The sequence below is a fragment of the Strix aluco genome, chromosome 4 (assembly GCF_031877795.1).
Source record: "Strix aluco isolate bStrAlu1 chromosome 4, bStrAlu1.hap1, whole genome shotgun sequence".
NCBI classification, from domain to species: Eukaryota; Metazoa; Chordata; class Aves; order Strigiformes; family Strigidae; genus Strix; species Strix aluco.
Window position 1 is genome coordinate 10,819,282 of NC_133934.1, and position 12,704 is coordinate 10,831,985.

The window sequence follows — 12,704 nt, forward strand, 5'->3', positions numbered from 1 at the left end:
TGTTCTAAGCCCTGTTTTTGTTCAGAGAGTGAACACAGCACTGCTGTAGACAAATATAAGTAGTTTCATGTATGACAGAATTTTTCTAATGCTCCTTTTGGCAACAGGTTGAAAATTCCCTACCCACCCATTCTTTTTTTTTTTTTTTTTTTTCTGCTGTTTCATTTGTTTTAGTAAAGACTGAACATTTACTTTAAAAAATAGGTTGAATAATTTTTCTAGTTTTTGTTTCTTTGGGTTTTTTTTTCAGGTAGGCACAGATTTCTCATCTATCTGGGACAGTTAGCTGTAGGTAAAGATATTTGAATGTTTTGAGATATTCAGACTAATTATAACTTGAAAGGCCTGCCTAGAAATGAAATGCTTGGTGGAATTCCTGGTTTTGCAAAAACTGAGACACTGCTTCTGTGTCTCAATGAGTAGGGAGTTTAGAGTGTAATAAGTATTCAAGGAGAGCACATCAGGGGTTACTCAAGTTTATCATTGTAACTATGACATTAAAGGAACTCCCTCATGGCTTCTGGAAGTGTGATCAACAAATAAACTGTAGCACAGGAAAACAAATTTCTTATTTTCAGGGCAGTAACGGGGTCAACACAGTATGATATCACTTTCACTAAATGAAGTGCCTGTATTACATATACACACACAGATGGTGCAAATGGAAAAATAAATAGGGGAGGAAATACACTGCCTGGAGGCAGGTGACTTTGTAAGTGATGTAAAAATAGAATGAAAAGGAACCTGAGGAGGCAGATGAGAAAACGAGACATTGAGAAACATGCGGGCAATTGAGGAGAAATGGGTTGTGATGAAAGGAAAAAAATGGGGAAAAAATATATTGGGCAAAGGGGCAAAGTAAATGCCTCTGAACAAAGCTAGTAATGACAGGGATGAGAAGGAACACAACATTTTGGAAGACAGGAAAGTGAAAATGGAAGAAAAAACATAATGTTGAAGGAAAAAGTTATGGTATGAAGAGCTAACACTAGTGTTTTTCTGTGCATTTTTAGTAGACAGCTCCTACAGATAACAGACAAGTTATAAATAGCGTACAATGTACAGTGATGTTTTTTTCCCACCACAGAAAAATAAGTCTCTGGGCAAATACTTGTAAGCAAAAATATTTTTCACAGACTTCAGAGGTTAAGTAATTTGTAAGAAGATTCCATTATAATTAAACAACATTTTTTCATGTTGGTAGTAACAATTTGTTGGTTAAAATAGTTTGTAATTATTTCTTTTTCTCCCTGACTTCAACTTGGAAAAGCATTTTAAGATTTCAGTGTATTTCAGGCCTTGCCAAATTTAAGTTATCCACAAAACTAGGCAATATATTTATGGACATGGAATGTCTTTTGTAATTTTCTCCATAAACGGCTATCTCTTTTGCAAAGTACAAAACCAGCAGAAAAACACACATACAGAATGTTCGAATTATTTTTCCAGACTTAGTCTGCCCAATTCAGTGTAGGCAAAAAGAGTTTACAACTCTGTAGGTTTACCCTAAGTTAATAGCCTGGTTCTGTGAATAGTCTCTTGTACTAAAGTCAATGGGACTACTCAAATGATGAGTAAATTTATTGAACTGTGTATGTATATGTTTGCAGGATCAGTTCCTATGCTGATAATGTAATGTGAAAGGCAAATTTGAAAAACAAATTTAGGAACATTTGGTGGTGTTATGTCAGCAAGTAAATACTAACCATCTGGTCTCTAGATTGCTAATCTATTTCCCCTGATTTTATGGGTAGCATACTTCCTATGTGTGCAAGCTGGAGACTGCATCATTAAACTTTTGGATTGATCTTTTTTTAGTGTTTTAGCAGAAACATTTAAATTACTTTGCCTTTTTGGGGTGAAACTTTATGCATAATTTTTCTGGTTGGAAATTTTTCGTTCCCTTACAGCTTATTTTTAAGGCGTTTTATTGAAACACATTTCTACTAAGGATGAACAATTTCAGGTGTGTTCTTTGAAAAACAGACCAGTCATCTGCAGCGATCCAGTTATCTAGAGCTAATTACTACAGATAAGATCTCAGATTGATCCTAGTTGAAAGTTATGTCTTTGTAAAATATTTGCAGTGTAGTGAAGGGTGTTGCTTGTATTCTAAATCTCTTGTTCAGTACTAAAATATTTTTCTAAAGAAAATAGCCCTTATAAAAATACCTTTCAAAGTAGCTGCCTTCAGTCCTCTGAAAATGAATCCTTTTATAATTCTGTTTTCTTAAACTGAGCGTCTCCCATCAGGTTCCGAGAATTTGGCAAAAAACTCTTAAAATGTTTAAGGTGTTAAAAAAATATATATCTGAATTTGAATTTTAAAATGTGTTTGTAACGTTTTCAGTGAAAGTCTGACTTCCTGACTGTATGTTGCTCTCTTAGGGGTAAGTTCCGGATTGCTATGCATTGCAAGAAAAAAAAAAGAATTGGCACATACTATTAAAGGTATAAAATTTGCTCCATACTTAAATGTTGAGAAGTACTTATCACAGCTTGAGGAAGGCTTGTTTCACTGAGGGAAGCTATAGGAATATCAATTTTCTATGAACTGCAAAGTAAACACATTTAGAAAATTAATTAAAACTACTTTAAAAACTCTCCATGATCCTCATTCTTCCTCCCACAGGTTTAACTGTAATTTATCTTTAATTCAATATAATTAGATCTAATCTCCTTTATGGATGCATAAAACCATGCCCACATAAACTTATGTGGTGTTAACTTTAATGGTATACTTTCTTTAAACTTATATGAATTAGACTTTATATACTTCTTTTTCAGTTAGCTTAACTTGGAACTTCACTAAATGAAGATGAAATACACCAGTGTTAAATCTTTCACAAAAATTAAACTGTCCACATAAGGTTTAAATCTACATCTCATCTGTATTCAAGGATTTCAGCCTATTTAGAGCTGGTTCACATTGGTTAACATTCAGTAAAAACTATGACTGAATTTCACCACAGTTGAAATCACATAATACAGGTTACACCAGAAATTGTGTTCTTGTTTCATGTCTACTTGCTGGCAACAACTTCTTGTGATTTGGTTTATGCATTCTCATGTGAATAAACCATGACCTTAATTTAGATGCATTAATTTAAAATGGTATAGCCAGAAAATTGCTGGAATCTGTAAAGATGTGCTGTCTGTACATACAGTCATGCTATATATGTTCTAGAGATCAGATAATTCTTTGTCTCAGTAACACCTGTAAAACATGCAGCTCCCTTCATGTGTTAACTTATGTAGAAAATTTCTGCCTACACCCATTTATGCATCTTGGAATCCCTAGTCTTAAATGAAACCAAAGTTTTGGTGGAGCACAAAGAAATTATTCTACTTCATGTGGGCATATCTTAATGAGTTTTTATACTAATAATCATGATGATTTTTACCCAGAATGATCAGGTGTCTTCTAATCTTAAAGCTATTCAGAATCCAGTTATGAGGTGGAGGAAGACGAAGTCAGCCTGAGTTAAATCAGATTTGAGAGCCAGGGTAGAATCCTGTTGTTCTGCGTTATTAGGCATGGAAGCCATTAGTGCCAAAACCGCCTCTGCCCAGGTGGACCTAAGAGTCACTGCGATCATATCATGCCTTTTCAGCTGAACTTCAGGACAGATTACCACAAACAGAGCAGTGCCTCTGGCAGGGATCCTAAAGACAGGCTGAATTTAGTCCAAAAGGATGTTTTCTCCAGACTTTGGAGATGGGACAAGGAAATGGGAAAATGCTTGGACTTGACTTGGTCACATCTCAAGTGGAGAGGTGGGAAAATGTGTTCTCTGATTCCAGGGTTAACTATGGGAAGTAGAGGATCCCTCCTCCTCACTTCAGTGCTGCATAGTTTGTCCTGGAGCCAGGGTCTTTTATCAGGGGAATTAAGTTAAATGGGAATATGCAAAGTCACATTCTCTGCTGTTACTGATGTCACCCCTTCAGTGCCTCAGGCTCTCATTTCCACTCAGTTTCTTTTCATGGAATCATATGTGAACTTGTGAACTTGAAGAAATATGTTTTTCCTGAAGTTTAGGGATACGAGTAACACTTCTAGGCTGACATTTGTGCCTCATCACTTATGAAATGTGCTTAGCAATAAACTTAGCCAGCAGAGTCCTGATAAGTCACCCTTGTATGGTGTGTGAACCTGAGAGCCACACTGAAAATGGTTTCCAAGAGGAAAAAAAGGGAGACAGGAGTATAGCACTGGGAGATGTCATGGGTGACTGTAATTCAGCTTGCTATTTAGCTGCAAGGATAGAGCTTGCTCACTCTGTGAGAAGCTATTGCTGAATACGATGATAATGACTTTTTTGGCACGGTACTTAGAGCCACAAGGAATACCTCCCTGAGATATCCCTTTTCCTTACAGCACCAGAAATACACAGTGCTTCTTCAGAACATCTAAATTTAGCTGCTAGACGATACACATTTTTAAGCCCAGTGGGACTGAAGACACAGCTTAAATGAGCCCAGTGGGACAGAAGACACAGTTTAAATGGAGCAGCAAGGCCATGGCAGGTTAATTAGTCAGGCAATTTTGAATTATAAGATTAAAGCTCCAAGGCTGACAGAAAAAAACCCCAAACCAATAACTTAGATATCCCTTCAGAGAAAAAAAAACACACTAGAAAATTCTTTTCTCATTTATTATGTATGTGTTTTAACAATATTAGAAGGTGTCCATGTCGCAATATGAACTTAAAAGTTTAAAATCATTCTGGCTTAACAAGATATTCCTTAGGAATTTAGGGTATATGCTATTTGCCCACAAGAAATGGTGGGGTACAGGTTTCTGTACTTCCACTGACACCAGTAAGGCCAAACCCAGTTCCTGGGTCTCCAGTTCTTGGCAGAAGTATACTAGGTATGCTTGTGTACTTGAAGTAGATGTTTTGGTTATAGATAGTAGTGTTGCTCACCAGCATTGAAGGTTTAACATGGCACCAACTTTAATCACATGTAGTCATAGGCAGGGGAAAAAAAATGGAGATCAATGAGCAATAATTTGTGTTTTCAATTGTTGTATACAACAAAACGCTTGATTTATGTTCATGAATTTGGGAAAATAAGTATAGCGCATTCTATTGTAGGGACATAAATATTCTTAAGATACTCAATAATTTTACTTATATTGCAGTGCTATCCAAAGGAGCAGTCAGGACATAGCCTAGCTGCGCCTGTTTTCACGCAGAGAAAGATGTTCCAGACTGTTTACCTTGTAATCCTTCAATTTTGCAAATGGTACCACTCACATATTTAAGAGTAAGTGCACACAAAGATCTTTCAACACAAAAACTATTTAACTATATTTTAACGTTTAATTAAATAACATAGTAGGTAAGGACACAATTACAGAGCCGAGTAGCTGCGCAAGGTATGTAGATCAATCCTTTTATGTCTAAATAGGATTTGAGAGAATACATCCTCTATTGGCCAGTCAAGATTTGACAAGATCAGTATCCCTGTTTAGTTCCGCTACTTCACAGCTCCTTGTAAAAATCTTTTTATTGGTATGCTAGGGTGGGAAACACCATCATCCGACCCAAAATGCATTTATATAAAAAAGTTTTCTTCCTTTTCCCACTCTCAAGAGTATCTCCCACTAAGGAGAAGACTATGTTTAAAAAAAAAAAAGGAAAAGGTACTTCTAAATATGAGACTAACTAGTAAACCGAGGAAGATATTGATGGCTATGTGTTCATCTTGCAGTCCTCAGTGCAGAAAACGTGACCTTCACCGATCCTTTGGATTGGACTCTGATGGTTAACTGTAAGGAGGACAAGCTTTTGGAAATTAATAAATAAGTTCTGTAATGAGGATTTTACTCCCAACTTCGTTTTAACTGGCCAGCACAAGCTAACTACAATGCATGTGATATATAATCTTCCCTGATGTTCAGAACAAAATTAAGCTAGGAAAATTGGAATGACATTTGTATACTGAAGAAGCATTTAATGCTGAAAATTATACACAACTTTATTATTTTGAACATGTTGAAAACATTAAATGAGAAAACTGACATTTATGTGAGGATATTTCTGTATGTCTAAAATAAAACCAAAGTTTTGGAGCAACCAACACTTTGATTCCTTTAACCAAGGTAATTAAACAATGATAATTAAAACCATAGACTTTGCATCAGATACTGGACTAAGTTTATTTTTTGACATCTCATCTGGTGTTTGTGACAGCGAGAATCGCACTTCATTACAGGATGCATTGTAAACCTCTCCAGATCAAGTCTGACAGGCTGTTTTGTGGCAACCACCCTCGGTGTGACTGAGATGTCTGTAGACCCAGCGTTAAGCTACTTAGGCTTACAAGCCAAAGCTTTTACAGCCCAAAAGCCACAAATCCTTATCACTTTGTTTCACACCCTTTCTTCCTTTATTGTCTCCAACAGTGGTGAAAACAGTAAGAAAAGTTACAGCTGAGTCTTTATGTGGATCTTTGAGGGGCCATTTATCACCTTGTTCCAGATTCTAACATAAAGTCTTAATCATCCTTTCCAAAAACACTGAAGCACTAAATTAATTCACGAGGAATTAGCTATTTCTGACTGCAAGTAGGCTGTGTGAGCACACCTGTTTCCATGTCAGTCTTCACTTCCTTGCTGAGCAATACTCACACAGGAAATTCTGCTCTACTACTGAAAAGCCTCTGTGAAGTCAGACTAATTACATACTCCTGTGCTATTACAAAAGTCCAATCAATTCTGTTGGCTATCACAAATATAACAGGTTCAGTATCTGTGGAAGAGGTAATCTGACACTGCCATGGAGTAATTATTTTATAGTTAAGATGCTGACGCCACTTCTTAGCATCCCTCCTCTTCAAAGCATAATCGCTTTGTATTAACTCCATAAAGACTCAACGGAAGACCTGCAGGTACCTCTGTGGAAGAGTTACAATTCCACTTGACTACTTCTCAGGTAGAGAATTACAGTTAATTACAATTCCTTCTTTACTACTTTCAAAGAATTTTTCTTCTGGTACAGTGTTTACAAGGTCAGACTTGTTGATCAATCATCCCTTCTATAGGCAAGGAGGTAGTGCAAATCAATGCACTCTAACACTATCTGTTGGGTAGCACAGGCAACAGAAATAGTGACAAAAGACATGTACTCTTGACAACCTCATAGGGAAGCTGGAAATAATAGGGCTATTAAGGGATGGCAACCCAAACCAACACCTTTTGTTTGTGGAATGCAATTCTTGTCCCTGTGGCATCTCACCAGTCAAAGGGATAAAGAGCTATCATTTCTTTGGGCAAATTTAGATCTCCAGAGTATTTTTTAAAATTATTGTACCACCTGAAAGAATCACTCACGTGAGGTTTAAAATCAATCAGTCAATTTTCTTCTTTACATTCTGAATTTTTAGCCTCCCTAAAGGATCAATAATTACTTTTATAGGACACAGTATGTCTGGAGAAGTTTGGAGGTCCATCATCTTGTAACTTTACACTGATCTGCCAAGATGTCTTCCATGAGGATAAGAAATCATGCTTATTTTGTTCAGTTATTTTCCCCTTCAGAAGCTTTTCCCATAAAACCTGGTGAGAGAGGTAACAAAACTGGGACCTACATGTTGGTAGAAATCTCCATGGGATAGACTGACAAAGGAAAAACCAGCAGAATGAGAAGGTGGAGGTCAGGGTAGAGGAGCAGGATTCTCTATTTTTCCAAAGAGCTTTTTCTTTCAACCTGTGTTTTTATTTTCCTGAAGACTCCAGTTTACTGTAAGCATTTCAGAAAGGGAAGGAGATATTAAGAAACAATTTCCTAAATTGGATACAAAAAATAGACAAAGTACTTAAGTTAAACCATCAAGCCACAGTTTTGAAATTTCAAAGTTCTCTTACAGACATAACAGCAGCAGTGAGTTGTGGGACAGACATCCTGCTCTGGAAACTGAAAGAAAACCCCACAAAACCCAGAAAGAAAAGGTAAACATTCTCCTTCACCTTGTGACCGGTAAGTTCAGTTTCATTTCAGGTTTCCAGTGCATAGACACTGAAATGAAGAATTTCCTCACATACAAAGAATTTCTGCAAGTCCTTGTTAACAGTTAAAGGTCACAACCTTCTGCAAAGATCACAAAATCTTTTCAGGTTCTGTAGGTAAGTCAAATGGATTTGGTTAATTCTTCCCTTTTTCTGGACCTCATATTCCTCCGGAATCTCTTAACTGATGTTCACTTTTATGTGTAGTATCTTCCCCTCTTTCTGTTTCTCCTATTTAAAATGTTTTCTAGTATTGCTCTTTCGAAATACACAGCTGTCCCCAATGTATTTTGGGAACTTGTTGCCTGTGCCCTGCTCCATCCGGGTGGCAAAACTTCCCCTTTACACACGCTCTTGCCCTTTGGATGCTTAATTACCCTGAAGTGCCTCACCTACCTCCTCGCCCTCATCGGACGGCTCAACGGTTGAACCTAGTGCCACCCTGCTCCCTCCTACTTTTACCTTTACCTTGTAAGGTCTGTCTCACTTTCTTCCTGGGCTTCAAAGGCACGGCATACCTGTCTGTCGCACCTCTGAACGCCTCCCGGCCTGTCCTCCCTGACCAACCTGCCCCTTCTCCTCCGCGCCGCACCAGAGCCGCGGGTTGTGGTAAAGAGCCAGCGGTTAACGCCGCTGAGCTGCTGCTACGGGGACTGGCCCCGCTGTGTGCCCCCGACTCCGCGAAGGCCGAGCAGAGCTGTGGCTGCTGCGCCACACTCACCGTTCCATTCCTCCCCTCGCCCCTGTTTCGGCGGCAGGGCCGTGCCTCCCTCACACCCCCCCCTCAGCGGGCGCTGGCGGAACCCCGTTTGAAAGGGCGCCGGCAGCCCGCGCCTGCGCACTGCCCGCCCCGCCGGCGGCGAGGGGCGGGGCGCCTACTGCCCACCGCGCCCCGGCGAGGCGGCCGGCGGAAACGACGGAACTACGCGTCCCGGCATGCCCCGCGCGGCCCGCTCCCCGCGGCCGGGGCGAGGGGGCCGCGCGCAGGGCACGCCGGGAGCTGTAGTTCTCCGGCGCCGGGCATTGTCTCTCCCCTTTCTCTGTCCGGGAACCCGACCGCCACCCCTGTCGGGTGCGCGCCGTGACTGACAGCTCCTGGCAGCCAGTGGCCGCCGCGCTGTGTGGCGGAGCCCGGCGCCCGTCTCCCCGGTGACCGGGGGGAGCTGGTGCCTCAGCAGAGTAGCCGGAGCCCTGGGGGACGGAGGTGAGTGGGTCTGAGCTGGGGAGCGCCCACCCCTGCCCGCCCGGCGCTCCCATCCCCCCTCGCCGCCGAGCGCCCGGCCCGGGACCCCGCTCGGGGTGTGGCGGGAGGGGGGGTGCGGGGCAGCAGATGGGCGGCGTGAGGGGAGCCGAGGGGGGGAGGGGAGCGCGGCGGAGGGAGCCGGGGCGGGGGGGCAGCTCCCGCGCCGCCCCCTCTGCGCGCCCCTCGGGCTGCGGCGCTGCCCGCGACCCCCGGCGGGCAGCGCTGAGAGGAGGCGGCGGCCCGTCCGCGGCGGGCGCGGGGGGGTGGCGGGTGCTCCTCGCCCTCCCGTCTTTTTACCGCTTGATTTTTCAAACCGTCCCTGCGGGCTCAGGTGCCGCTTCTCCCCTCCCCGCGGCTCCACCCTCCTGGGCAGCGGCTGCCCCGCGGGGCGGTTAATGTGTAACCCCGCGGACCGTTGCTCGAGGCGGACCCGCCGCCCCCCGCCCCGCTCCCCCCCCCCCCCCCCCCGCGGCCTGCCGGGTCACCCTCCGCGCCCAGCGCCCGCGGGACGGGCCCGCGCCCCGCTGAGGGCAGCGCCCGGCGCCCCCGAGTGCCGGAGCCCGCCCTGCCCGGGGGGGCGGGTTGCCGCCGGGCCGCCGGAGAAGCGGGAGCGTCGCTGGCGGAGCGCTGCCCCGGGGCTCGGACGTGCCCCTCCTGGCTCTCGGCTTGGCGTGGAAGCGCTGTGAGTGCAAACCATCCCCAGGCTTTTCCCGGCCGCTTTTATTCCTGAGCGGATCTCGCGTGTCGCGGCTGCAGCCCGAAGCGCTGCCCTTTTCGCGGCGTCCCGACAGTTTTGGAACGTATTCGGAAGAAAAGAAGGGGTGGAAAATGCCTAAGTACCAGCGAAACCTCTTCGCCTTCTTAAATACAGCAAATAAATTAATCCGAATTGTAAGCACATCACTGTTTATACAACAGCTTTAGAAAACTTTGTCCTTAGTCGCATGAGTCTTGTCAGACAGAACTGCAGATGTCCTATCCGTGTTCTGTCTGCTTTGTACGCTGGCTTCAGTGCGAGAAGAGTTTTTACTAGCAACTATTTTTCAGCCTGCTGTTACTAATTAAAGTCAGTATTTTTTGAGTGATCGTGCTAGGTACACCTCATTGTTTTCTGGCGAAGCAGTTGCTGCTTATACAGGAAACATAATGGTATGTTTTGCCTATTATGAAATGCTGATAAGATTTTTTTTAATTAAAATATTGTCCCGCCCAAGTTCTCAAACAACTGGTAGCTGTCTTCTGCAGGTTGTGCTGTTATATTTCTTGTGTAACTTGTCTATAAACATGTACCACATTTGAATAATGAGTGGAATTCAAATTTTATAACTTCATTTGAGCTTTGTACTGGCATCATTTGTGGAAGTCAGATCTGCCTTAATGAGCAGCACTCATGCTGAAGAGTCTTTTGCAGTACTTCAAGACTGTGTGTGAGGGATGAGGGAACAGTCTCTCTCCTCTATGCTCTTCCACTTTGTACTCTTTATCCTCTTACAGTCTCACTATTGAAAAACAAAATGAAGCCAACCAGTTCTCTTTCTCAAAAAAAAAAAAAAAAAAAACCCCAAAAGAAAACCCAAACAGAAAAGCACATTAACATGGATACTGTAGTGCTGAGTTTCCAAAGGCTTTTCAAAATGAACTGCTGGTCACTAATATAGTCTTAAACTTCACATGCTCCCTCACTGCCCTCTGTAACTGTGAAGGTTACAGTCTAACAGACTATATAGCAGGAGTATGCCTCTTGTTTCTGTTTGCTGTCTTTGTTGCTATGAGTTAACAAGAGCAGAAGCAGGAAACAAACCACCTCTCTCCCTTGAAAGTAAGCAAATAAGTATTACTTTCTCTGGAGTTAGAGGGTTTGAAATGACATGAAAAGCTAGCATGGATATTTCAAAACATAACATAAAGAAGTGCAGTGTTTGTGGGATAAAGTGCAATTCAACTATAACTAGTATTTTTGCTGTTTTGTACCCCAAAAATAATTGCTTTATATGGTAGATCAGAATGCATGCTGGCAGAAAACTCAAAAAGTTTCTTTTTGTTCTGCAGTTCTGTGACAAAGCTGATGTATATGGGCAAGTTATGTTATCTCACATACTTGAACAACTCTTTATATACGTTAGTGTTTCTGTCTGAAATGTCCCGTGAAATATTTTGTAGTTATTAAACTGTTTATTCTGTGTCATATTACAAAGGTGTGTTGGTACAAATTCTGATGAACTTTCTGAAATCATAGTATTAATTCTGTATTTGCAGTGTTCTTCAAATAATAATAGGAATTCTATATTTGCAGTGGTTTAATAAGTATATTGAAATGTCACAAAACTGTATTGTTTGCTAAAGATCTATGTATTACAGATTATTCTGCTTTTATAGGCCTGTTTTCTCGTATAAAATGCATATATCCTCGTGACTAATACTAATGTGTTTTGGAATGGCACAGACTTTTTTCTTTAAGACTTACTTTATCATCCTTAGCAAAAGCAGAAGGTCAAAGTAAGCTTGGCCATGTGTAGTATTGTGGTGTAACTGCTTTTCTGACCTACTGTATATGACTGAATGTAGTTATGCCATCAAATTAATAAAATTCAGTGCTATAATTATTAAAAGTAATTACAGTAGTATATTGTTGGTAGTCTCAGTAAGATTCAATATTTAATTTGAACTGAAAATCAACAGCTCAAATAATTTTATCGTTGGTTACTTGTGACAGTTATCACAGGTTATATGGTTCACTAAAAATTTCATGTTTAGTTAGAAAAACATGCAGCCACCTACAAAGCTTTACATCAGTGCAACTAAAATGATGTCTTTGTTTCACTGGATTCAGTACCCATTTTGTAATTTATTACAGGAGAAGGATGTTCAGACATAGGATGACTTTGAAACTACAGAAGTTTGTACCATTTTTGTGCCATATCTCTTTAGCTCCAGGTTTCAAATCTGCAAAGAAGTTAAAAGAAAATTTAGGTAATTAGATAATTTGATAATTTAGTTTTGAACCTGCTTGTTAACAGTTTTAACTCAACTAATCTCTCTTGGACTCTCTGGTTATGAGAAACACTGTTTTCATAATTTTTCCATTTGCCTGTCATGCCATTGTTGCAGTAAAATATATTTGAATATTGAGGGTTCTTGCAGAAGAGCTACATTTGTCCTTTGTCTTGAAGTTTCCTAGATAAATTTAGTGAGCTCTTACTTGTCGTGGGTGCAATTGGTGCAAAAAACACACAATAATATTCAGCTACTGAGGGAGGGAAGAGGTGGCTTTTCCAGTGATGTAACACAGTTTTGGTGATGGCTTTTTTTTAATTGATATATATACACATTAATAGCAAAAGCCCCTTTAATGTTGAATTGCTTCCTAACTTTACACTCACAAAATTACACAAATACATTAGTAGCTGGAAGTCTTCATACCTCTAGAACTTCATCATTAGAGAA

General features: G+C 41.3%; 1 protein-coding gene across 3 annotated transcripts in view; it reads left to right on the forward strand.

Moving 5' to 3' along the window:
* Positions 1 to 9,041: 9,041 nt before the first annotated feature.
* Positions 9,042 to 12,704, forward strand: part of RGS12 (regulator of G protein signaling 12) — a 91,133-nt gene continuing 87,470 nt past the window's right edge. For all 3 annotated transcript variants that reach the window (XM_074822012.1, XM_074822009.1, XM_074822010.1), the window contains exon 1: positions 9,042 to 9,221. The gene's annotated coding sequence lies outside the window, so the exon portion shown is untranslated. The remainder of the gene's footprint in view (positions 9,222 to 12,704) is intronic.